At 34.7% G+C, this 26,820-nt stretch overlaps 1 non-coding gene across 1 annotated transcript; it reads right to left on the reverse strand.

Moving 5' to 3' along the window:
• Positions 1–11,104: 11,104 nt before the first annotated feature.
• On the reverse strand, positions 11,105–11,188 carry TRNAL-UAA (transfer RNA leucine (anticodon UAA)). Its single transcript has one exon. It is a non-coding gene; the product is annotated as a tRNA-Leu (tRNA).
• Between the last annotated feature and the right edge of the window lie 15,632 nt (positions 11,189–26,820).

A 26,820-nucleotide genomic window follows, 5' to 3' on the forward strand; every position in this document is an offset into this window, starting at 1 on the left:
ATTACGAGGCAAGATAATGTAATCATGACAATAATTGGACAATATAATATTGTTCGCGTCTTTGTACATGTATTTATTCAAGGCGTCGAAGTAACAATTGTCATTATAATGAGTCTCGTAATTAAACGTAACAAACAGTGTAAGAGAAAACTGTAATTTTGAGCAGATATTATATAAAATAGCACAAAATTATCTAATAGATTCAGACGTTACTTTGCGGAAGTCCATCTTAAGTAAGAAAAGGACTAATATATAGCTACTTCCGCTATGTAGCAGTAGTCGTGCAATAAAGTGCACCGCCCGCCAGCCCACTTAAAAAAAGTTTTATTTTTCCATTTGTATATATATAAATATATATATATAAATATATATATATTTATATATATATATATATATATGTGTGTGTGTGTGTGTTTATAAGCATTCTTGTACGTATGTATGTATGTGTATAGTAATGTATGTATTTGTATGTACGTACACCTTAAACTGCCCTCTCCTTTAATCTCTCTCATCTCCATTCAAAGGTTGTCTTTTATAGATCGCCTCTTGTACCTCTATGTGAATTATTTCTTTTTCTATTTATTGTCTATAGTGTACAAAAAAGTGTAAATTAAATAATATATATAAATAAAAATCTTATTAATCTCATGAAATTTGATGATAAAAAAATTCGTCGTGATTTCAGTCTTAGACACCACACCCACCGTAAGCTATAAGCCTTGCCCAAAAGAAGGTTGCTACAACTAATTGATCTTACCAGCGGTTGTGACAATTAACTTGTGTCTTTAGGCATTAATTATATAGAATTACCACTGCTCAAAAGCAGATTTCCAGAGGATGAACAGCAGCGTCTTCTTCACACCATTATATCATACTTCGATCACCAACCTGATTGCCATATGTGGCGAGTATCACATACATAGATATCTTAGGGGAATCCCATGACTTGCAGTGTATGTCTACTATCTAAAATAACGACAAGTGTTACTATTTTCAATGTATATTTACAAATAGGTAATAAACAACAAAAAAAAGCCTTTGTCAGTTTAATATCACATAAAGCCTTCGTGCGTGATATCGATGTACAGACAAAAAGCTTAACAAGCAAACCTCAAAAGCCTCGCATCGAAATAACAAAGAAAGTGCCTGAAGGTTAACACTTTTCTGAATTTGACAGGTTATTAATGACTCCGTTGAAATACTTTCATTAATAATAAATTGCCAACTTGTATTTTCGTTGAACCGCAATTTACTATTTGATTTAACGTAAACTTTTTCATAATTTATATTACATACATAATACGAATTAAAATTAAAATTAAAAGGATCTATATTCAAGTAGGCATTGCCAAGAAGCCAGCCAGAAACTCAAGAGTTGCTCTTTTAAATGAAATCCATCAATTTTATTTTGTATATTTGAAATAAACAACTTCAAACAAAAGTATTTTATTTCAGTTAGTACATTTAATTTTTCTTTACTCCTAAATTTCTCGATTTCTAAAAATATATACGTTTTACAATAACCAAAGCTGAAGACGAAGATTTTTGACCAATGTGTATTTCTAGTGATAATAAAATCCGAGACACAGTCGCCTACTGCAGGCTTGATAAGGCTAAAGGTCATCCAGAGTGCAATGGAGAGGTATATACTCGGGTTTCAAGGCGAGTAGCTTGAAAAATTTCTGGGCACTTCGCTCGTGGCCGTTGGAGCTGAAAGGTTCACGGGAAGCGACCACGTGTCGGTAGACGAAGTATGATTAGGTTACCTATATGGTGCATCAGTCATCGTGGCGATCTTTTAGTCTGTGGTTAGTTTACCTATTTGGTGTATCAGTCATTGTGACGATCTTTTAGTCTATGATTAGGTTACCTATTTGGTGCATCAGACATCGTGGCGATCTTTTGGTCTGTGGTTATGTTACCTATTAGGTGCATCAGTCTTCGTGGCGATCTTCTAGTCTGTGGTTAGGTTACCTATTTAGTGCATCAGACATCGTGGCGATCTTTTAAGCTGTGGTTAGGTTACCTATTTAATGCATCAGTCATCGTGGAGATCTTTTAGTCTATGTTTAGGTTACTTAATTGGTGCATCAGTTATCGTGGCGATCTTTTAGTTTGAGAAGAAGAAAATACAGAAGAGTAAAGCTGAAGAGTTCCGTCATATGACTGTTAGCAACGATTTCTTGCACTTAGAAATACATTCGCCGATTTATTTTCATTCATATAGATAGATTTAACGATTCTTCTTTGTTCATATATTCCCGGTTCAACACAGCGGTCCCCTTTATTTTTTTATTACCTCCGCTATTGGGGACCCCTCGTTTCAACTTTATTTATTGGGGTTGGGGGGGAAAGATATTTTTTTATTAAGTTATTACTATCCTGTTTTATTTTCATTCTCTTCTTTCATACATCACATGATCTGTTTTTCTATTATAAAACTTTTTCTATCTTTCTCTTCTATTCCATTCATCCATCCTCAGTCACTGCAGTTAGATCTATTTATTTACAATATATCACAGATTTTTTTTCACATACATATGTGTATCACAGTTTGTTTATTATCACAGTTCCTTTTTTTATATTTTACATCTAGTCCCTTTACGTGTCGCCTCTCTTACTATCAATAAAAAATCGTACAGCTGAAATACATGCTTTAACTGTTTAATGTAAGCAATATTATTTTTCACATTCTTTATATTATTGTATTGAGATATTATTTATACCAACCCTATGTACACCTAAGTCAGTGCAGGAAAACAATAAGCAATAAGTAACATAAAAGTAATATTGCTACTATTTTTTGACAGGCGCTATTATGTTGCGAACGTGACAAGGAGCAAGTTGACGTTTTATTAGCCGAATGTTTACGTGCAACACATGGGTTACTCTATATATGTCTCTATTTAGAAAGCGAATCCATTTTTATTTCGGTGATACTATATCTTCAGACCGACTTTACCCATTTTCTTCCATTTTTTTTAAATGTTTCGTTTCTGCAGAGTCGAATGCTCTTTGTGTTTGGGATATTAACCTTGAAATTTATTGTTTTTAATATGACCCAGTAAGTTGCTCATTTCCATGTCCGTTAAAAAAGGCATTTGAACCAATGCATATTTTTTTAAATAACTTTTTTTATTTATTAAGGTCTGAAATAATTTTCATAAGAACGACAAATGAATGTCCGTCGGGTCAACTAATTATAAATAATAAACAGTGACTCCTAATATCGAGTCTATTAAACCTTTTTACATAATATATACATATCAAACTTCTATCATTTCTTTTAAATGTCAAATTCTTAACAAACCAAAATGGCGGACAGTTAAAATTATCTTATAATGATGTTCTTTATATAGTGACTCAATTTATTTACAAGCTAATACATTACGCTTTATGTATACAGAATAAAATATTACAAATTTTGATGAAGGTTTAACTTTTCAATGTACAACCTCCAAAATAATACTGTTTGTGATAAATTATAATTATTTGTTTTATAAATAATAAATAGTGAAAAGGAATGTCAACCCTATTAAAAACTTTTATGCAGTAACATCGCATTAAACATATCGCCTTTAAAACCCATAAGTGGGGGATGTACCATAATCGCCACACTTAGCAGGCGGGTTGGCGATGACAGTGTGGTATTATGGTACACAAAGGACGCTGCTGCCTATCTTATATAAACTTGTTTATGAGCAGCGGCAATCATATATAATTAATGTATCAAATGTAAATTATATAAGATTCCATGATTCGACCACTGAGCCGCGGTCAAATATTAAACATATGCACCTTCGTAATTTCTCTCTAATGTCAAATTCATGATGTCAAAAACAAAATGGCGGACAGTTTTTTATAACTTGATATTATTTTATATAATGATGAAATTTATTATCACACTAATACATTACGCATTACGTATGCAGAAAAAACATTTGCTAATCTTATTAGAGGTTCGACTTTTCAATGTATATCGCTTAAAATTATAAACGTAACTATATGAAATACCATAGTAGAGGGTGGAAACCAATATCAACTCCATTAAAAAGGTATTTTATCGTCTGTCACGTAACATTTAGACATGATATCTGATCCGTTTCATTCTTTTCGAGTTTTTTCACTGACGCACATAGGCTATTAATCTTCAGATAAAATCCTCTGTCCATCTCGCGTTTGCGACAAATGAAAGAAAATATTTTTGGGATTTTTTTTTCAGTTCTAAACTTTTTTTAAAGGAGAAACTATTTCTCTATATACCCTAGTGCTATAGGGCTGTAATCCTTTGCAGTGGCAAGCAGTGTGACAAAAGAGCTGGACTTCCCCTTAAACTGTTAACGATGAATATATACCTCATGTGCTATCATTTGATATGTGGTACACCATCACTGAGGTAGCTCGAAGAATTGTCTAAAGTGGCAGTGGGCAAGCTGAAAGGTTTAGTGGCGACCACGAAGACGTGGCGTGGGCAGGCCCCCCACTAGGTGGACAGACTACCTGGACTTTTTGGTGGAGGCCCGTGCCTTGCAGTGGGAGTCCGTTGACTGAAAACAAAAAAAAAGAGACCATATATAAAATTTTCAAATACTAATCTTCAAGTTCTTTGGACATGTCACAGTAATGATGGCTCAATAGAACGTTTGGTGGTACAAGGCATAGTGGAATGGATGCGATCTCGTAGAAACTCACTAGCACCACAACCGTCTGGAACATGACCATGACCACTCTGAAAAGAACAGAAGAAGAAGATCCAAAAATCAATGGTTTCAAAAGGTTTAAATATTTTTACATCTATACTCAATCATCCTGTATATAAGCCGGATCGAAGTAGTATAGTACGCGTGTCGTTCGCGTTACGCGGGCTTAGACAGACTGACCATATATATATATGTATATATATATATATATATATATATATATATATATATATATACTACAACAACGACATACACTTAAATAACATCACCAACATGAAAATAAACACACCAAAATGCAACGAGGAAACCCATGCGGCGACGTAGTCTGTCTAGGCTAGGAATTGCATACGTAACTAGGTCACGGTGGTACATACCGGCGCGCGCGCATGTCATTCCGGCTTTCTACACGGCACACTACCCGTGCACAATTATTCGCGCGCATTCGCTTTTGTTTATACGTGTATATATTACTACTTCGTTCCGGTGTGTGTTAATATACTTTAAACTGTTTGAAGAGTTTTATTCAAAAAATGAAACCACTACATTACTCTTCACACGACTATATGAGAAACAAATTACCCTTACAATAGAGAACTTCCTTGGTACGATCGTTCAAGCAATAATTTGAACGATAAAATTCATTTATTCAACGTTGGAACTTTAATAGAACTCTTGTTGATCGTCTTATATTTTTTTTTATCTTAACAATATAACTTAACAATAGAACCTGCAGAAGAGATGCCTTCTGCAGGTTCTAAAACTTGTAATAAACCGGAAATAAAACATAACTTTAGGATGAACTCATAACAGTTGTGAAAGTTGTAAAAGTTAAATATTTGGGTTAAGGAAAATTCATTCCGACGGAAGTTTTAACTGCAAATACTTTTTGTTTAAACACAAACTCCTTGGTCGAGTTGTTGCAAGTTACATGACAAGAGATACAAGTTTATCTTAAGTTAAGACTAATAAATAAATTTATAAAAACGCTATGAATTAATACATATGTTGGGCTACTACTAATTACTCCCATTGCTTTTAAATTTTTGCAGAAAGGTTGTGCAATAAATAAAAACAAGACACAGTAGTAGTACAAATGTCTGACAAGACCCTAAGCCGAGTAAATTAAGTTAAGTAGTAAAAATTTTAAGAAATAAAAATATTATTTTCGTATTCTCCTGAAGCACCATTGATAGTATTTAAATTTTGGTCAGGTAGAGAGAGAAGTCTGGTCGGTGAAAATGAACGGCGACGTAGGCCTTCTTAAGTCTATTACACGGGGCGTCAGCCCCGAGAATCGTGATCGCCCTCTCCGTATACAACATGACTTCGATTACTTTGTGATATATAACGCTTTATTAGTGAAATTACATTTCTAAGTATATATATAGGAAATCAGAGTTTTTATAAAAATCTTTAGTTATATAAATCAATAATTCATTGATGAAATAGTATTTTAGTCATTCGTTTCATTCTTCAATTATTTTAGCTGTTATTGTCTCTATATATGAGAAAAACCGTCTGTCTGTACGAGAAAATCTTTATCCTAACCTTTATTGAGATATCTTCTGACGTGTCGTGTGGAATTTCCAATAACCGGATAAACTCCTAACAGACCTTTCAAATCAAATTCAGTTGGAGATCTTTATCGATATTGTAATATTTATTTCTAAATGCTTCTAGAAAATTTCCACACTACTACCCAATACATACATTTTTTAAATGATTTATTTATTCACATAGTATTTATAACAGGATACAATAAATAAAATTTGGATGACACCCTATTTATATACAGTTTGATATCGAAATTTAATACTTATCGTCGTTTCAGCCGAAATACGCTCAATGCAAAGCACAAGACTTTTTCAAAGACCGCCATGGTGACCAATCTTATGCATCTAGCTACCTCCCGTGACCATAGATAGTAGATCCATCTGGACGGGTGACTACTCACTCCTCGTCTACCAGCTGGTGGTAACCACTCAAGAACCATTCGGTCTTAAGACCGATAATTCTGAAAAAGAAAAGGACCAATCTTTAGCCACTTCCGCACATGCAGTGGTAGTCGTGCAACAAAGTGCACCGCCCGCTAACCAATCACAGAGTCAACAGTGGCACTAATCATTGTAACATAACTCCTGAAGATGCCCCGTGGAGGGGTGAAACACGTGTTGAGTAATTTGGCGGTGGCGGTTGTGTGATTCGCATTGTTTGCCGCATACGTATTTATCAGCGGGCTGGCGGGCTGTGCACTTTGTTGCACGACTACCACTGCATGTGCGGAAGTGGCTAAATATTGGTCCTTTTCTTACTTAGGATGGACTTCCGTAACGTAACGCCTGATTCCATTAAATATTAAAGATTATTCTGATTACTACACATTAATATTTCTTCTGATTTTCAACCGATAAAACCCAATGTAAGGTATAATCCTCTCTTAAATACCGTCAAGATAACTAGTGGCATCCAGCGGCATTCCGCTACCAGACTACTAATGTTTTGACGTACGTCATAATTTAAAAGTTTTCACAGATAAAAACAAAAGAATGTTATATTCGTAAATGCACAGTTTTATGAGAATATTAGGTGAACCGGAAAGTAATGTCGCTTTATGTTAAATTCACACGACTACACAACAAATTTTTATTTCTAATCTACAATATAATCAACTTTACCAACAACCTTTAACCATCTAGAAAAAATCAATCGTTTTTCCTGTGAAATATGTTGATAGAAACGATATTACATTACCGATCTTCATAATAATATCACTGATTTGAAAATCAACAGAAAAATTTAGTAAAATTGTGTGAAAATCTTTTTCTATTGACGATCTAGTTAAAGTAATGCTAAGTTAAAAATAAGAATCGTAAACTTAATTTTACAAAACTTTCCATTCGAAAATATCTACTGAAATCTTAATAAGATTCACGAGCAAGAAGCACAGATAATAGAGCTCCTTTTTTAAAATTTCAAATATTAAACCTAACTAATCTTCTCTCTGTGTATACTTCATATTATAATCTCAATATAGGAATACTAAAAATGACTAATTTAATGGAAACAAGAATCAAATGATCACGACGCTAATGCTCGATCAATTCCTAAAACATGTCTGTCGCTCAACACACAAATTCATTAATTGGTGCTGCCACCTATATACAACACTCGGCACATTCAAACGCATCACCGTTCTGCGCCTTAGCCACGTACTCGAATTTCCGGACAAAGCGATGGCAGTTATACAAGCCACGTAAACTATGGTTTATTTATTGGAATCAGGCGTTACCTTGCGGAAGTCCATCCTAAGCAAGAAAAGGTCCAATATTTAGTAGTAGGACTCTGTGTTTGGCACTAATCGGTGTAACATAACTACTGAAGATGCCCCGTGGAGGGGTGAAACAAGTGTTGAGTGATTTGACGGTGGCAGTTGTGTAGTTCGCATTGTTTGCGCATTTGTCAGCGGGCTGGCGGGCGGTGCACTTTTTTGCACGACTACCACTGCATGTGGGGAAGTGGTTAAATATTGGTCCTTTTCTTACTTAACTATGGTTTAGTCGGAAACATGACCACATGGTATGAGCATGGCATGGCACAAGCCTGAAAGTACTAAAAAGAGTCGTTGCTGGAGTTTCTTCTGCCATTTCTTCTACCAGCGCTAAAACCATCGATTAAAAGCCAGGTAAGTACGACCCTGTCTGACGTCCTTGTAAAATACGGATATTATTGACGACTGACAGCCTTATTCGAGGCCCCTTGTGGGTATTGCGACTCCGACCGTATTCCACAGAGGCGCTTTTCATATAGACCGGAAAGTAATATCGCTTTTATAAAACGCTTGGTGTATATTGTAACAGGTGGCGCAAAAGTAATGTCTTAATGTGTACATATTTTAATTTTTACAAATGTCACTGTACTTTGACATTTATGTAGATATATAGAAAATTAGTTGTCAATAAATGATGGACTATATTCATAGACCGGAAAGTAATGTCACTTTAAATTCACACGACTACATTTTCAACAAGTTTTTATTTCTAATCAACAATATATTCACCTTCGTTATCAACAACTTATGGCATCTAGTGTACAACGTCTTGCATGTACGTAATGAGCTACCAAATGACAATCAAATATTAACACTCGCAGAAATGACATTACTTTCCGGTATCCTTAATAGATTTTTTGAATTCCCCGTACCATATTTGTTTGTTTTTGATTGGTTTATTTCTTCATAATTGTTATCTCAGATGTATGACGTCCATAAATCGTCTTATCGATATAAAACATATACATTTTAATGTAAAATAAAACTTAGTAATTTTTTCGCTATAGCATGCTGGTTTAAAACGTGCAACAAACTCTCAAAGTCTTTAACGAAGCGAAATGTAAATGCATCGAAGCGAAACATTCGCGTATGGGAAAATAGCGCCAATACGCCAATGTAAAATTATTTTCTATTAGAAAATCTTTCGTACAAACTAGTATTTCTATTTTTATCTGAATCGGTATATTTAGAACTATTTCTTATTTTAACATAGATTAACTTACACTTAGATAAGTTTAGGAGTTTAATTAAAATGATTTTAAATATAATTAAAATCTTATAACGAATTTTATATTAATGTAGGATTATCTGTACTTAATCGTGTAATATTAACTTGAACGACTCTAAGTGTGTGAATAAGAGAACTGGTTGAATTCTAAGTAAGATGTTCTAGAATTGAAACGAACTTTGAACCCTGGATTCTTCAAGTTAAGGAATATAATTATCAATTTCGTCTTATCTGAACATTTGTTTGAGTATATAAATGATTATTGTAAATTTTATACATGTGTGTGTGTGCGTGTGTGAGTGTGCGTGTGTGCGTGTGCGTATGTGTGCGTGTGTGCGTGTGTGCGTGTGTGCGAGTGCTTGCGCGCGCGCGTGTGTGTGTGCGTGTGCGTGCGTGCGTGTGTGTGTGTGTTAACATATATGTATACATGTACGTTTCAAAGTAATATCCGAATAAACATTCCAAGTCGGTTTACTTATCAAACTGCATAGCGTAAATCTATACGGGTCCACGCAATATCTATTTGTCCACGGGTATTGCAAATATAAGTCGACGGGGAGGAAATGTAACAGAGATTGTGTTTGATTTGTATCAACTTCAATGATCTGAAATATTCCAGATATATCTCCAATGCAACGCAATGCGACGGAGGAGAATATTTTATAAGAATACTAGCTGATCCCGCAAACGTTGTTTTGCAAAAAAAAATTTAAATTTTTAATTAACAAATGTAAGATAAGGGTTGATCGTAGAGGGGTGAAAATTTAGGTTTGTATGTATTTTTGTATGCTGTATCATAATAAAATAAAAACCAAAAAAATTGTCAAAAAAATTAAAAATAAAATTTAGCGGTGGACCACCCTTATCACTTAGGGGTATGAAAAATAGATAGTAGCCGATTGTCACACCTACTGAATACGCATGTAAAATTTGGTAAAAATCGGTCAAGCCGTTTTGGAGGAGTTCAAGTTCGAATACCGTGACATGAGAATTTTATATATTAGATATGCGATCATGTCTTTGGTTCGATTACAGGAACACATTTTTTTTTATAATTCACACTTTATTCATTATTTAAAATTTCATTGCTCACAAACAAGTGTCTAGACGATGTACAGCATCCTCCTCTGCGTACCATAATACCACACTGCGATCGCCAAACCGAATCTCAAATGTGGCGATTATGATATATCTTTTCATATATAGAGAGGGGATCTTGTAGTGCGCGTCTATAGCCTGGAACGAAGACGAAAAACTACTTAGATATATCTTAGTTTATACATGCATACATACATATATTTATGTGTGTGTGTGTGTGTTTATATATATATATATATATATATATATATATATATATATATATATATATATATATATGTGTGTGTGTGTGTGTATATTAACTGTCAGTCTAAAATTATCGGAGTCGAAATGTCGCGTCTTGGCTATTTATGACCTACTTATTTGTTAATTTAATATGCAATGTTTTATTTAATGTCAAACACGCTTTTATTATATTTCTAAGAAGAGAAATATATAAATGAAAATAATTTCTAATTATAACTTGAAAAATATGAATTAGGCAAGCATTTTCTAGAGCTGAAGACTTGAAGACCTAATTAACTATAGCTGGATCTTTATTGCACCTTATAAGGCATGATCGTATACCCATAGTTTTATATTTAATTAATACTTTTTTTTAAAAAAATTACTAATAAAAATATCTTTAGAAAAAATTAAACTTAAAATAAGAATTTATTAATAATTTTTAAAAATGAGTAAAATATTAGATCAAAATAATAGTTAATTTTAAAATTAACAAAAAGTGTAAATTGTACGAAAAAACAAGTTTGTCAGGTGTGGGGTTCGAACCCACGCTCCCTCTCGGGAACCAGAGCTTAAATCTGGCGCCTTAGACCACTCGGCCAACCTGACTTGTTACTCTATTGCTCAAATTTGATGTTATAAATAACAACAAGAACAATATAAAATAATTAATTTTATTTGTAATAAATAAACTAAATTTATCGACATTTACAAAAAGATATATAAATGCCTTACTTAAGCTATAGAATATAAAAAACTTGAGCCAAACCTATGTAGCTATTTTAAATAATTATTCAAGTTGTACAGTTAAATATTCACACATATACGTACACGCTGGAATTTGAAAGTTCTACTTTTCAAAATTAATATTTCTACCAAATCTCAAATCCTTTTCGCGAAACGTGTTCGTCCAGTAGTAAATGACTAACATTTACGATCGCGGGTTCGATTCTATTATGATTTTACAATACAACCCAATGGGACGGAGAAAAATATTTTATAATACAATTTATAGCCCAAGGCAGTAGTGGACTGAGACTTAGATATGGAGAATTGGATACAATCTTATATAATTCACTCTGCATTAATTATATAGGATTACCACACAAACAAGTTTCTAGAGCAGAGTGCCCCAAACTTTTTTGTGTTCTAGACCCCTTACCATGTTTTTCCATGTTAGGTAGACCCCCTACTTACCTGATATTGATTTCCTGTAAATTTATAACTGTAGTGAAGTTTAGTGTTAAAAACTTAAAGTAAAAACACATGTTAATTTATACATTAATTAATTGAATTTAAATTGAAACTAATCAAAATAATATTTTGTATCTGTTATGTAAAATATACTTACCTTATAAATAATGTAAATGTTTTGATATTATAAGATAGTATGATGTAAGTAAATAGGTACTATCAGTGTATGTGTTGAGATCCACTATCGTGGACCCCCATTTTCATTTCATGGACCCCCAAATTTTTTTTCGCTGACGTAGAACCCTTGCAGGTTGTCATAGACCCCTAGGGGTCGATATAGACCACTTTGGGTATCACTGTTCTAGAGAATGGGAAGCAGCGCCCTCTGCATACCAAAATATTACACTTCATATCTCCCCATAGACCCCTAGGAAGGCCTATGTTTTGCAGTAAACAGCTATCAGCTAAAAAGACATCTCTTAGAATAGATTACAATAACATAGCTAGTAAAGTAATTGAATTATAACTGCTACGTTAAAAGCTATTTTAGCTATCGCACGGCTGTTATTCCGCGGATATAACACAGCAATTATTATTTCAGCGAATGTACAAATAACTTCGCAACTTTAAATATAGTACACGGCGATCAATATTTCACATCGACCTTTGGAAAGAGACAATCGGGTAATTTCGGCTTATATACAATATTTGCAAGCAACTTATATACAATGATCACTCCGTAATATGTTGTAATAATTTATTTTTTTATCAACTATATCAGGAATGCATATTTACAATTATTGTTTAATTTTATTAATTTCTATTACAGAATATAATATGTTAATTTAATTTTTATACCGGATCGCGACAGATCTATCTCACATATATGTGTTTATCCGAAAATTATTTATAATAATCAAGCGATTTTACAATACGGATAGACAAACATATATTTTTGCAGTAACGTTTATCGAACATAGAGAATAACATTGGAACCAGTCGGGACCCCTATGGATTTTTTTGGATTCCAACGAAGCGATGATCTAACGTATCTTGCTTGGAGTGTGTGTTCTTTTTAAATGTAATATTCTGCACTGTACCTGCGGACTTTTATTTAGAATAACAGTTCAATTGAATAGACAGAATCCTTCCAATTATTTCGATAGAGTTAAAAAACGTATTTAACTGAACTGGATGGACCATTTTGATAATATTCACGTTAAACCATCATTTATTCCTATGTCCCTATAATGGGGCAGAGGGCGTCCACAGTACGTCGCCATCCCGAGCGGTCTTGAGCCTCGCGCTTTACTTCTCTCCACGTCATTCCAACTGCCTTCACTTCTGCAGTGATCGTCCGCTTGGTTTGTTTTGGGCGGCCACGTCTTAGCTTACCTTGAAGATTCCATTCTAGTGCTTGCCTCGGTATGTGATCAGGGTCCCTTCAGAGCGTATGGCCAGTTCCATTTGCGGCATTTAATCCGCTGGTCGATCGGCATATCTCGCCGCAGCGTTTCCAGAGGTCTACGTTAGAGACTTTCTCAGGCCAGTATACACTGAGAATATGTCGAAGACAGTTGTTAACAAAGACTTGGAGCCGACGTGTGATATCTTCAGTGCATTTCCACGTCTCAAATTTCGCATTCACGATAAATGGTTAATATATGATTAATGTGAACAGAATCCCAGCGTCACTGCAATGAAGGGCAGACCCGTGATGGTAGTGGAGAAAACCCCGAACATCCTGTAGTTTTATAAAAACCAGTTTATTATACTAGTCCTGAAATGCGGGCACTTTTAGACGCTAAGCTGAAAGAAAATGGCTATATTCGAATGTTGATGCGCGCTTTTAGCCGTTTTGGCTTTTACAGCTTCATCGGGCTCAGGGTAGGACAAGGAACGATGTGTTTCACCGAGGTGGTCATTAGCGTAAAAATAATCTTAACACCGCGACTTGACTTATGTTAGTAACAGTTTTAGCGCCATCTATTGGCAGAGAACTGAAATATTATTTTTTTTTAAATTTACCACATAAGTGTCATGATTCGAGGGATTCTTGTATTTGATTGATGTTCAGCGTAATATATTTTTTGACCTTCTGTCTTTGAACCGTGAAACGAAGTTAGGTTTCTGGTCTAATTATGGTCCGGAGGTCATGTATTTGGTGAAGTTCTGTTTGTGACGGATCGGCTTGTCATGTTTAATATTTAATGGAATCAGGCATTACCTTGCGGAAGTCTTAGGATGGACTTGAAATTTAATTGAGTTTAAAACACTTACCGGTACTGTAACAACAGCGTCGACTTTAAACATGACTAGTATAAAAGGACCAATATTAAGCCACTTCCGCACATGCAGTAGTAGTTGTGCAACACAGTGCACCGCCCGCCAGCCCGCTGATAAATGCGTATGCGGCAAGAGTCAACTCTTTGTTTGGCACTAATCGGTGTAACATAACTTCTGAACATGCCCCGTGGAGGGGTGAAACACGTGTCGAGTGATTTGGCGGTGGCAGTTGTGTGATTCGCATTGTTTGCCGCATACGCATTTATCAGCGGACTGGCGGGCGGTACACTTTGTTGCACAACTACTACTGCATGTGCGGAAGTGGCTTAATATTGGTCCTTTTATACTAGTCATGTTTAAAGTCGACGCTGTTGTTACAGTACCGGTAAGTGTTTTAAACTCAATTAAATTTCAAGTCAAAAAAAATTAATATTAAATATTTCGTTGGAAACAATTCTAGATACATGGATAAATAAAACTAAAAGTCCTCTTAAAAATATTAAGAATAAAATATAAATATAAATATATATATATATACATATGTGTGTGTGTATATATATATATATATATATCTTGACTGTGTTTATTTTAAGATAGGCCAATAATAAAAAAAATTCTTTCATTATCTTACAAGAATATATAAAACCTCGTTCACACATGTGCGTAATGATTGTGTCCAGTAAAACTAATATGAAACAAATATAAAGAGCCTTTTACATGTTACACCACAGCTGGAATGCTCAGAATGTCTCGGAATATAGAAAGAGCGCGGAACATCTGCGGACGAAAAGACAAGATATTTGTACAATTGAATGTAATATTATTTTTATTTTGTAATGTAGTTATCTAAGACTATATAGTTAAGTTTGATTAATATTATATATATATAAACGAGTTATTGTGTGTGATTTTCTTTTTGTCCTTCGCCATTGAGGAACTCCCGATCCACCCCCTATTTTGTTAAGAACACGGTTTTGTTGGAGCAATAATCTTTTACAGTTCTCTTTTTATTTTTGTACAGTTTCTATCTCTTTTGCTCTATACATTATTCATCACTTATTTATAATACACATTTCTATCATTCCTATCTTCAGTTTATTTTGTGTTTCATTTACATTTGTTTTATTTTCTCATATTAATATTTATACGCATTTACATTATTATTTATTATTAGCTGACCGTTTTAACCTAAGTTTTATTAACGGGTGTAGTTTAGGCTAGATCCCGTGACAGGAATCCAGAAGTTGATTTGCTTACAGCTCTGGTACTATATCCGGATAATATGGGAGCCGGCTTGACGTCCGGAACGAAAATTGAAATTTTATTTCGTTCTTGGTTACGTAAGAGAAGCGAGTGCTTTACGACTCTATCAGCTGCCTGGAGAGTCGGGTGGTTCTTTTTTTATTTCGGGGGGGGGGGGACGGAAATCTTTCAGACGTTCAAGATGAGTCAGGCATTTCTACGCCAACGTGGCACTAACCTTAATAAATACTGCTGTCGGAGAATCTGGAGTCAAGACCTTCCGCAAAAAGGTTCCTGCCCTCGGGCAAATATATACCCATTTGTATAATTTATATAAAAACCTTAACACACCTCCGTTTAACTTACTGAACCTCCTCAAGAAATAATCTACGGCAAAATCTTTTGATGAGTTGACCCGGCGCATTATCCTAAACCAAGGCATTTAACGGTCTGTAGCGCTTGGGCAGCTACTTGAAATAAAATAATAAACCAACTAATATATAATTGAGTAAAACTTACAAATTGTATTTTTTTATATGTATAAATTTTAGCTGTATTTACCCATAATTTGTAAATAATGAAACGCTGTCGCGACTTGTAGCTGGGAGAAGAAAGATCCATATCAAATAGCGGCAACCCCCTCCCAACTGTCTGTGATTAGTAAAAGCGAAAAAAAATATTGTACAAAAGAGACCCTAGCGATACAAATTAGAATTAATAAAAAAAACATTGGTATAATCAATGAATTAGGAGTAGAATAGACATGGGTGCTGTCCGCCTTGTAATTTCAATTGTTTTAACACTTCCGGCATTCTTCTCTTAATATACAAGCGACATAGGTAAATAATTTAATGGAATATTTAATGGAATCAGGCGTTACCTTGCGGAAGTCCATCCTAAGTAAGAAAAGGACCAATATTTAGCCACTTCCGCACATGCAGTGGTAGTCGTGCAACAAATGCACCGCCCGCCAGCCCGCTGACAAATGCGTATGCGGCAAACAATGCTAATCACTCAACACGTGTTTCACCCCTCCGCGGGGCATCTTCATGAGTTATGTTACACCGATTAGTGCCAAACACAGAGTCACTTCGTAGGTAAATTTTCCAAAAAAAGAATAAATATCAATATATAAATAACATAAAACACGTAGCATTAAAGTTAAATATATAGTGAGTGAAATTTTTTTTTGTAACAACATCGTTCTGCTAAAGTGTTAAGTTATTCGCAGGCCGTTCTCGTGCGACGAACGGAATTTCCAATAAGTAAGAGATCGTGATCCCAAATAAGATCTCAGCTTTCCTCGTAACGCTTACAATTCAATTATCGTTAACCCTTTCTGTCTTATTTTTACAAAGAAAATCTAATTATGTTATGTATCGAAGGAGTCGGTTTATTGGCGCCAGTTTGAAGTATTTTATTGTATTTCGAGTAGGTGATCGGTTTTTAATTTGATTCCGTTACACCACTTCTTCTTTTCAGCTGATAGAAGTCCACTTCAAGGAACAGGCCTCTACGAAAGATGACCGGTTGGGGGCTGCCCGTGTTCAGCTACTTCCTTCGATTTTAGCTATGTAGACCAGTATCTAATAGATTCAGGTGTTACTTTGCGGAAGTCCATCGTAAGTAAGAAAATGACTAATATGACTGATAAATGCGCATGCGGCAAACAATGCGAATTACACAACTAACACCGTTAAATCACTCAACACGTGCTTCACCCCTCCACGGGGCATCCTCATCTCGACTCGGTGTTTGGCACTAATCGGTGTAGCAGTGCTCCTGAGGATGGTAGTTGCGCATTTATCAGCGGGCTGGCGAGCGGTGTACTTTATTGCCCGACTACTGCTACATAGCGGAAGTAGCTCTATATTAGTCCTTTTCTTACTCATGTTGACCAGTGTTTCCCAACGTGGGGCCCATGCCCCACAGGGGCGCAATTTGATTGTTAAGTAGGGCAATTCGAAAATGGATTTTATTATTTTCGCTTTAATATAAAAATTATGTCACACAGAAGGGGGGGGGGGGGGGATTTTAAAAAGGGTTTAGTGGAGCGTGCACAAAAGAGGTTAGGAAACACTGATGTGGACGGTTCACGTTCGTGATCGCAACTCCTGAATCTTTCGACTCCAACGGCCATCGGTTTCACGAGCGATGTGCTTCGCCAACTTTGGAAAAAATATTCTTCGAGCTACGTCGGTGATTAAATATTGCAGCTCTCTCTCTCTCTCTCTCTCTCTCTCTCTCTCTCTCTCTCTCTCTTGTCTTCTTCAGTACTCTCTGAGTGACCTTGACCTTCTTGTGAAACCCGCCGCAAGCAGAAATTTCTCGAATCTTCTGGAAATACATTGACACATAGTGATCAGAGACCCTTTGATTTTATATCTTTAGTTATTGTAGTATGGACTACATGGCTAGGCCAAATAAATTGTGTATATTACTATCTTTTATATCACCTTTTCAAGGTTGAGGACCTTCACCTCGTTATTCCACCTATTCTAGGTAGGCTCCAACGGCCATCGCTTGCATGCTATGTTCCCCGCCCAAAGAAAGATTTTTCTAGCAACATCGGTGATCATATCTATATAATTAATGTACAAAGTTTGAATTATGAATGAGACTGATCTGAACAGATCCTGCGATCTACGACCGAGCCTCCATACTCTACAGTTAGGTTACCACTGTTCGTGTAAAACAAACTAAAAAACAAAACCTACTGTCTGTATTGTTAATGCAAAATCAAAATCTATTGTCTAACAGTTCATAAATTTACTGTCTACTAATTTTAACTATTTCACGAAATTAATTAACTTAGTTTCACTTAAATGTATTCAACAAAGCATGTCGTGTCCTTTTACAATCACGTCTTATTCAAATAGGATCAATTATTGTTCGTACTGTGGGTTCTGACTCGGAATGAAACACCACTAGTTCACAAAAAGTCCTTTGTTCACCGATCAGATGGTCACCCTACTTTAACACTAAGTATAATTTCGCTTAATCCTTAAACTTAGCTTCCAAATTGCTCTAGAAATCACTGTCCAAATAACTTAACTTACCAAATAGTCACTTTTGTTTCACCAATCATAGATCATAATCTTATAACTCGAAAGACAACACTGAACTGTAGACTTGAGGAGTACACCTATTTATACTAAGGAGAAGGTTCTAGTAAGTGCGAGATAGTACTCAGTTAGAATTTCCGAGAACCGTACACATAAATCTATAAATAACTTCAAGGTCACGCGTATTTACGGCACTTTTGTGTGTTTGGCGTTTTACTTGGGTTCCGTGGTTATTGTTTAGAGGGTTATGTAAATCGTGCTTAGTAACAATAATATTGTTTATACAACAACATGTTTATCTAACTCTATAAGTTAGGAGTTATTTTTTTAATTAAACAAAATAATTAATTTGAATATTCAATTATTCAAATTTTAAAAACGATTTTTTTTAATGTACTAGCATTAAGATATTTATTATTTTATAAAAATCTTTGATTTATAGATAGAGTTTACATTAATTTAAATTATGACTATTGTAATAAGATCTTCGGTCGATATATAGACCAGGATTTTTACAACTTACCTATCTATTACTAAAGATAAGACCTATACTTATTATTTTCAAACAATCGATATGTGTGCTGTTCATCAAGACGATCTCAATCTAAAGTTATTGAAAATTCCAATCATTCCAATGTCCGCGTTTCCATCCGTGAATAAATCGTTTTATTTCAAACAATTTAATTTCCGTTCACATTATATTTTTAAAACAATCTGTTGTCGTACCTTTTGCTTGATTTAATCGTACTATTTATCGACTAGACATAATTTGTCTGGAAATAAAAACGTTTGAAAATAATATTCACTTTTAAAAATATATAGACGAGGCCCATGTTCAACAGCGCAATTCTTACGACTGAAAAGCTGATGATGAAAGTTAGGTGATGAAAATGATTTAGTGAGAGGTACAGTTTAATAGACGAATAAAGATAGAACTTTGAATAGAGCTAGAACTCCCTACTTTAGATAATGATATACCTGGTCAAGTTCAAGTCTTGCAATATATTACAGTAAGAAAAAGACCAATATTTAGCCACTTCCGTACATGCGTTGGTAGTCGTACAACAAAGTTTCTTTCTCTTTTTCCTACTTAGGATGGACTTCCACAAGGTAACGCCTGATTCCATTAAATATATATTACAGTGATTGCATACGGATCCCAGACGTGGTAGTAAGTTACCCAGAGAGCATTTGAAAGGGATATGCTCGGAGTATTTTGGAGATCCGAAGACGAACCATGGTGACCTAAGTATCTCAAAGAAATGCTGGTGCATCCGAAGTTAGTTGTGGCCGACTAGAAGCCGGTACATACGGTATGGGTAAGCCTCCCCCCACTATATGGACCGACCAAATAAGTAAAGTCAGGTCATCGTGAAGATTTTAGGAGGAGACATATGACTAGCAGTGCGCGTCTGTCTTCTGAAAGAAAGGAAAGAAGAAGAATACATAATGCATAATGGAAAGCTTATTTCAGTTGTAGGATGTCCACTAAAGTTCAGCAGTGGGCGATCTATAGCTATCACATAGTTTAAAAAGATAATAAAATGTTGTTACACCAAAAATAATTTTATCTACAATCTCTTATGTTATATTAAGTCATAATTTTTTCCAAGTCTCAAGTTCGTTCATTCAGAAATGCATTCAAAGTTTGGAATGGTGCCAGAAGTAATAAAACGGTGATGGGAGATAATATACCGAGTTGCTTTGGCGGGAAGCTTTCGGCAGTTTTATACTTCAATAGAAAGTTGCTGGCGAAAATACTAAAAGCGCGTACTTAGTGACCCCCTATTGAAAGTTTCTCGAAACTTTTCGTTCCAAACGAATGTAAAGATTGAAACGTTTAAATTTTGAACCTTTTGGACGCGTACAATATAATACTGTAAGCAAAAAGTGATGTAAATTTGTTTATAAAATATAAATTCTTTATTTACTCCAAATAAAACGTAGTATAAACAATCTGTAGTATCATCAACGTATAAGAAGTTGACAAAAATCGAACATGCGACGTCCATCGTTGGACAGAGACTTCTGTGGATTTCCAATAGGAATGGTTCAAATTTACCGTCTTTACATGACTTTACATGAGAATTTGTTTATAAAATGTAAATTCTTTATTCTTCCAAATCAATTACATCCCTTTCAAAGAAATCCCCGTCTGGTTGAAAGGCTTTTCCGGTCTTCGAAACATTCAGAATAATCTTTCTCCGGTATAGCCTTCAAGGCCTTCTTCGATTTGGTTTTTATCATCTCAGTAGTGTCAAAACGGTGTCCCTACATTGGCTCTTTTAAACTGCTGAACAACCAGAATTCGCACGGAGTTAAAACATGCGAATACGGTGTTTGCAGAACGATATCAGCAGAGTTTTTCGCAAAAATGTCACGAACAACCAAGGCAGTATGACATCGACCAATCAAGACTTGACGCGTTTGACACAAAACATCATTCAAAATTGTTTTGAATGAACCAAATAACATTCCAACGTTATCAAAGGGATTCCTTATTGTCAATCTATAATTTTGTAGCAGAAAACCTTTGATATTTTGGACGTGACATTCGTCAGTTAAATGACAATTTCATCTTCCTTTTTGATCACAGTAGTATGTCTTTGTATATATGGTTCAAACTTCTTTGGTAATATCCTTCGTTTTTTGTATAAGTATTTTGAAGTTCATAGATAATAAGCGTTCGGGAAACGACGAAACATCTTTTCGTCTAATATTCCTCAGTGCTTTAAAACGAATGCCTACGAACGATATGTTAACAGTAATAACTTACTGCACAGAAACTCAAAGTTATTCGATAAGCCATGGTGAGAGATATATTCGGGATTTCCCTATAAAGAAAATATAAATGAAAGAGAAAGACTGGGAAAATTGTAGGAAGAAAGAAAAAAGTACGACAGATAATATGATATATGAAAGAAGAGAATGATAATAATAAAAAATTATATGAATAAATTATTAGAAATATAAAGTCCCTGTCCCACACGAGATAGGGGAACGAGAGGTCCCCAATAGCGGGGACCACTAAAAAAAAGAGCAAAAAAAAAGGTTGACGATTATGGTATATCCATAGATGTCTTTGAGAGAGGCGAAAGCGTTGCAGTGACTTGTAGAAATGACAATTTTTATTCCATTTGGATTTATTCTTTTGCTCTTAAAACATCTATTATGTTATCTTTATAATTTTTAAACTACTTCACTATAGAAGTAGGCTTTTATAACCTTGAAATAGGCATTATAACTACTTCAGTTAACAGCAATCTATCGTATCTATTCATGTATGTGTATATACCAATGCCAGCTTTTAAATTTATACTCATCACATGTGCGAAATTATGAAAAAAAAATAGGCCGAATTGATCATAATTTTCTTGACTATCGTAATATAACTTAGCAAAAAATTTGACAATTCATTTTCTTTTAACACGTTCACTGCGGGCCCAATTTTGAAGAACTTTCAGCTGGTGCGGCTGAGGTCGAATCAGCCTCAAGCTGAACTTCCTAGTAGTGCGGTTGAGGCCTTTTCTGCCTCATGTTCATCAATATTTTTTTACAATATTGAGTCAATGCTTCGCAGACATAAAGAAAGCTATATTTGTTTTTGTCATACCTCATACGGTTGAGTGTAAACAGCCGCCGCACTAGAGAGAAAACACGATTTTACGCGCCGCACCAGTGCAAAGTCTACCATGAGGCTGAATCGACCTCAAGCCGCAGTGAACGTGTTAAAGTTATTATTTCACTGTGTTTTACTATATTCTCAAACAGACATTTTATTACATATCCTTTTATAGTAAGGTTCTTTCTAGTTAAGTTTTCGGAATAACGACACGATCCCAGGACACCTATAAATTTTCCCGGAATGTGTGGGCGCGCCCTTTCTTCGAGTCTATTCAAGCATTAAATAAAATATTTCTCAGACTACAACCCTCGTTCTATTACTGAAATCACATTTCGTTTAATAATTTAAAATTAACAAATCATCAGTAAAGTTAAATTATAATATGATTTTTGCGACAAATTAATATAATTGTATATAATGTGTTAATAATGGAAAAGCTAGCTTACCCTGAGATATAATATTACAATTAATAGCGACCATACATACGAACTCCAATTGTAAGAACAACGGCATTTTTCTCTTCTTCTATTCTCTTCTTTTGAATGGACGCCCACTACAAGGCCTGAGCCTCTCCCAAAGGTGGACACGATGACTAATCCTGCGGTTTTGCCGAGACCTCAACTATGACGTCGTTCCACATAGTGGGCGGTATACCCACGCTGCGTTTACCAGCTCGTTGCTAGTCAAGAACCTTTCGACCCCAACAGCCTTTAGTTTCATGAAAGATGTCCCCTTCAGATAAACAATTTTCCGAGCTACGTAATTGATCATGGTTCATCTGCGGACCTTTTCATTTCTGTTTAGATCTCGCAGCGAAACTCCATGCATAACTCTCTCCATTACTCTCTGTTACCTAGTGCAGTGATTCCCAAAGTGGTCTATATCGACCCCTAGGGGTCTATAACAACCTGCAAGGGGTCTACGACAGCGAAAAAAAATTTGGGGGTCCATGAAAATGGGGGTCCACGATAGTAGATCTCAACACACACACTGATAGTACCTATTTACTAACATCAAACTATCTTATAATATCAAAACATTTACATTATAAGATTTATAAAAGTACCTATGAAGTAAAACCATCACATCATTAGCCGAGGAGATTTAAGATTAACACTTACAAATTGATGCCAAATGTTGATTATTTATTATTAAAGCATCAGGTTCATCCTACTCACTAAAAATATTGACTTATTGCTTATGTTATTTTATTTATAGTTTATTTTATGTTTATTTAATGTTACGTATATTTTACATAACAGATACAAAATTTTGTTTTGAGTAGTTTTAAAATTAAAATTAATAAATGTATAAATTAACATGTGTTTTTACTTTAAGTTTTTAACACTAAACTTCACTACAGTTAGAAATTTACAGAAAATCAATATCAGGTAAGTAGGGGGTCTATCCAACACGGGAAAACATGGCAAGGGGTCAACAACACAAAAAAGTTCGGGGAACTCTGACCTAGAGCCGAATTTAAATGACATTAATTTATACTTATTGATATAGGGTGATTAAAAAGAGGTGTAAAGGCTTCGAAGCTTTTTGATGATCATCATCACACCAATCATCCTGTATGTTTTACTTCAGTTAGAATATATAACAGCTTTGAAATGTTGTTTATTGCGTATGTTTTTTTTTCTGTTCTTCATATTTTTACAGAAGAGTTGACAGGCGTACTAAAATTATTCTAGTTAATTACGAAATATGAAAATTTATTCCAGCGATAAACCGACTCTACGGCTCTCGTAGCGCTCTCCAACGAACACCGCCTGTTTATTTTTCCAATGTTTTAAATTCAAATGCGACTCGAAGCTCGCTGAGGTCATACCGCTAAGAGAAACTTGTTTGACTCAAATAAAAAATATAATGAGTAAAACAAAAAAGTAATTTTTGTTTTATTTATATATGGAAATTATTATACTCTATTATTTTTTATAAGTTCAACCGAAAGACGTTATGCAGTCTTAGATATGAAAAATTAATTTCTTTTATCATTTATATGCGAATCAATATACCTCTGCCCCGTGTCTGTAGAATATAAATCCTAATAAAAACTCTGCCAAATAAAAAAAAATATTGTGAAATCGCTTTTACGAAGCAAGCCCTGCTGAAGCCCCCGTGGACTCCTGGGGCAGAAGGCTTTACACTAAACTTTTACAATAATTTTAGTAGCACAGTGGGACAACTTTTTGTAATTCTTTATAGGCGAAGGTTTTGACTTTTGTCTCGCCTGAATTTAAGAAATGACGAGGTCTACGACGCTACATGCTTACCTAGAAGAGACCAATTCACTCCTGTCTTTGAGACTCCCAAGCTATAATTGGTTGGAAATTTAAACATGAAAGAAACAGGGTTTCATTTTTATAAATGTAAAAGCTGTTTATAGATGTTAAAGGTATGAATGTAGTTACTTGTCAGAAAAAAACTTTGACGCATTTATATATATTTAATGGAATCAGGCGTTACCTTGCGAAAGTCCATCCTAAGTATGAAAAGGACCAATATTTAGCCACTTCCGCACATGCAGTGGTAGTCGTGCAACAAAGCACACCGCCCGCCAGCCCGCTGATAAATGCGTATGCGGCAAACAATGCGAATTACACAACTGCCACCGTCAAATCACTCAACACGTGTTTTAACCCACCACGGGGCATCTTCAGGAGTTATGTTACACCGATAAGTGCCAAACACAGAGTTTTCAGAGTTCACATTCATATATATTTACAATCGATCTGTATAGAGTGATCACTCTACAATACGTGACATTATTTTTTTATTGGAATGTAACAGGTTAGTAAATTTTGGTAGACTTCCGGCGACCTTAACTATGTCGTCGGTCTACCTAGTGGGGGGGGGGGCCTAGACCAGCTCGTGGTAGACCACTCGAGAACTACATATTAAAATTTCTTCCTCGTCTTCTTTTCATCCTATACATGTCCACTGTAAGGCATGGACCTCTCCATAAGATTGACACGTTGACCAGTCTTACACTGCCCACCACCAGCTACTTTCCACGATCTTAAATATATAAAAAATTAAATTAATTACAAAAAATAATTAATAATTAAAAAGGCAAATGCGGCTCAATCTCTATTTATTAAAAAAAATATTCTATCTTAAGAATGTATTATTAAATTCAAATAGAATTAAAGCATCCCATAAATCTGTAACTTACGTAGTACGTAATATACGTAGCACGGATCTGAAGGCGATGAACTACGGCGTAGCAAGGTACAAAGCTACGAAGTTAACACGTGTAACAGTCTTGTACAAGTGTTAAGCTTTTGCCTCCCTTTTACTTACAAATTGTTGGTGGAAATTTCACAACAATTTCTATTAAACATAGACTTTACAATACAAGTTAAATAGGAATTAAAGTAAGTTTTAATTTTTTAACCATACTCTCTCTCTCTTAAAGGAGGTTCATGTCCCAACAGTGGTAATGTTAAATGAATAAGACAGGAAAAATAAAATTAAAAAACAAAATTTTTAAATAAATTCAAGAAAATATTTATCTTGATTTATATTGTGCATAATAAACTGATTTTATATATAAATACAATTTTTTATTGACATTTATAGTTTTGCCTAAGAATTCCAACATTCTACTCTCTATATTCTTTTCACTCTATTTCTCTCTCTTTCGACCCCATTCTCTTTCAACCTCTCCCATTCATTCGACCTGTCCCAGTTCTCACAATCTTTCTCTGTCTTTCTCCTAGCCCCTCACATCCCTAACTTGTTCCTCTTAACCGATCTCCTCTTTAAAACTCTGGTCACTTTTTTAAAAACCAACCCCTTAACCTCTTTTTCTTTTTCTCCCACTCTATCTCAATTTTAACTATAGCAGTCTCTCCCGTAGACAAGCGTTGGCAAGCTCTCTTCTTTTTTATCTTTTAGCCTGTCTTTTCTTCTCTTTCTTAACATCTGTAATCTTCTTTCAATCTCTAATACTCTACTAACATGTAAGATTTCTCCCTCTGATAAGAGATTGTAATCCTACCAGTGGAAAAGCGATAAACCACACTAGTACAGTAAATCAGAGTATGTCTGTATTTGCCTTACAGCCTGCTTCTTCGCCGTTACTAAGGCAACCTAAAAATTACCTTTCAAACAACATCGCTACGCTGAATCCAATTTAATTCTGAAACTGTATTCCGTGCATGTTCCTCTACATTACTGCCACTCGGCCGCCTTCACACCGTCGCGTGGTTTGTTCGAATAATTTCTCACTTTCATAGATTTAATTTACGTTCCAGTAGAATACTTTGTAATTTTATTCTTTAATTATATTATTTTTTATTTGGTATAATTAATAATTATGTAAATAAATTACCTTAATAATAACAGTAGATATTTTATTAATTATACTGTCGACACTATTATTCAATGAACAATATTTAAAAAAAAAATAGCGCGGTTACAAATTGTAGAAAAATCTGAAATGCAGACGATTCTTTTGATTCTAGCTTGCTTAAAATCTTCATTAATCGTATTTTATTTTTAGTTCTTAGTTCTAAGCAACCTGGACGAGACCCCATAATTTTGTGATATTCTCATTGGAAGAACACTCGGATTTATCAAAATTTATCAGACGTATATAAATAGTATGAGGTTTTTAATCTTCTCTCTTTCTTCTATGATATTTACTTATTTCCTCTGCATTAATTAATTTGTCTGTACTCTCTGCCTTGTTGCTTGACCCTTGACTGTCTTCCGCCATATCTCACTGTTGGAAACACAGTTTGTGGAGCAATACCGTAAGAGCCCTCACTTGATATGACTTTTATGCATATATATATTTGTTTATATATACATACATA

Source organism: Battus philenor, unplaced genomic scaffold, assembly GCF_028537555.1.
Source record: "Battus philenor isolate CCGP_79_NKW_IND1 unplaced genomic scaffold, ilBatPhil1.0.hap1 SCAF_15, whole genome shotgun sequence".
Classification (NCBI taxonomy): domain Eukaryota; kingdom Metazoa; phylum Arthropoda; class Insecta; order Lepidoptera; family Papilionidae; genus Battus; species Battus philenor.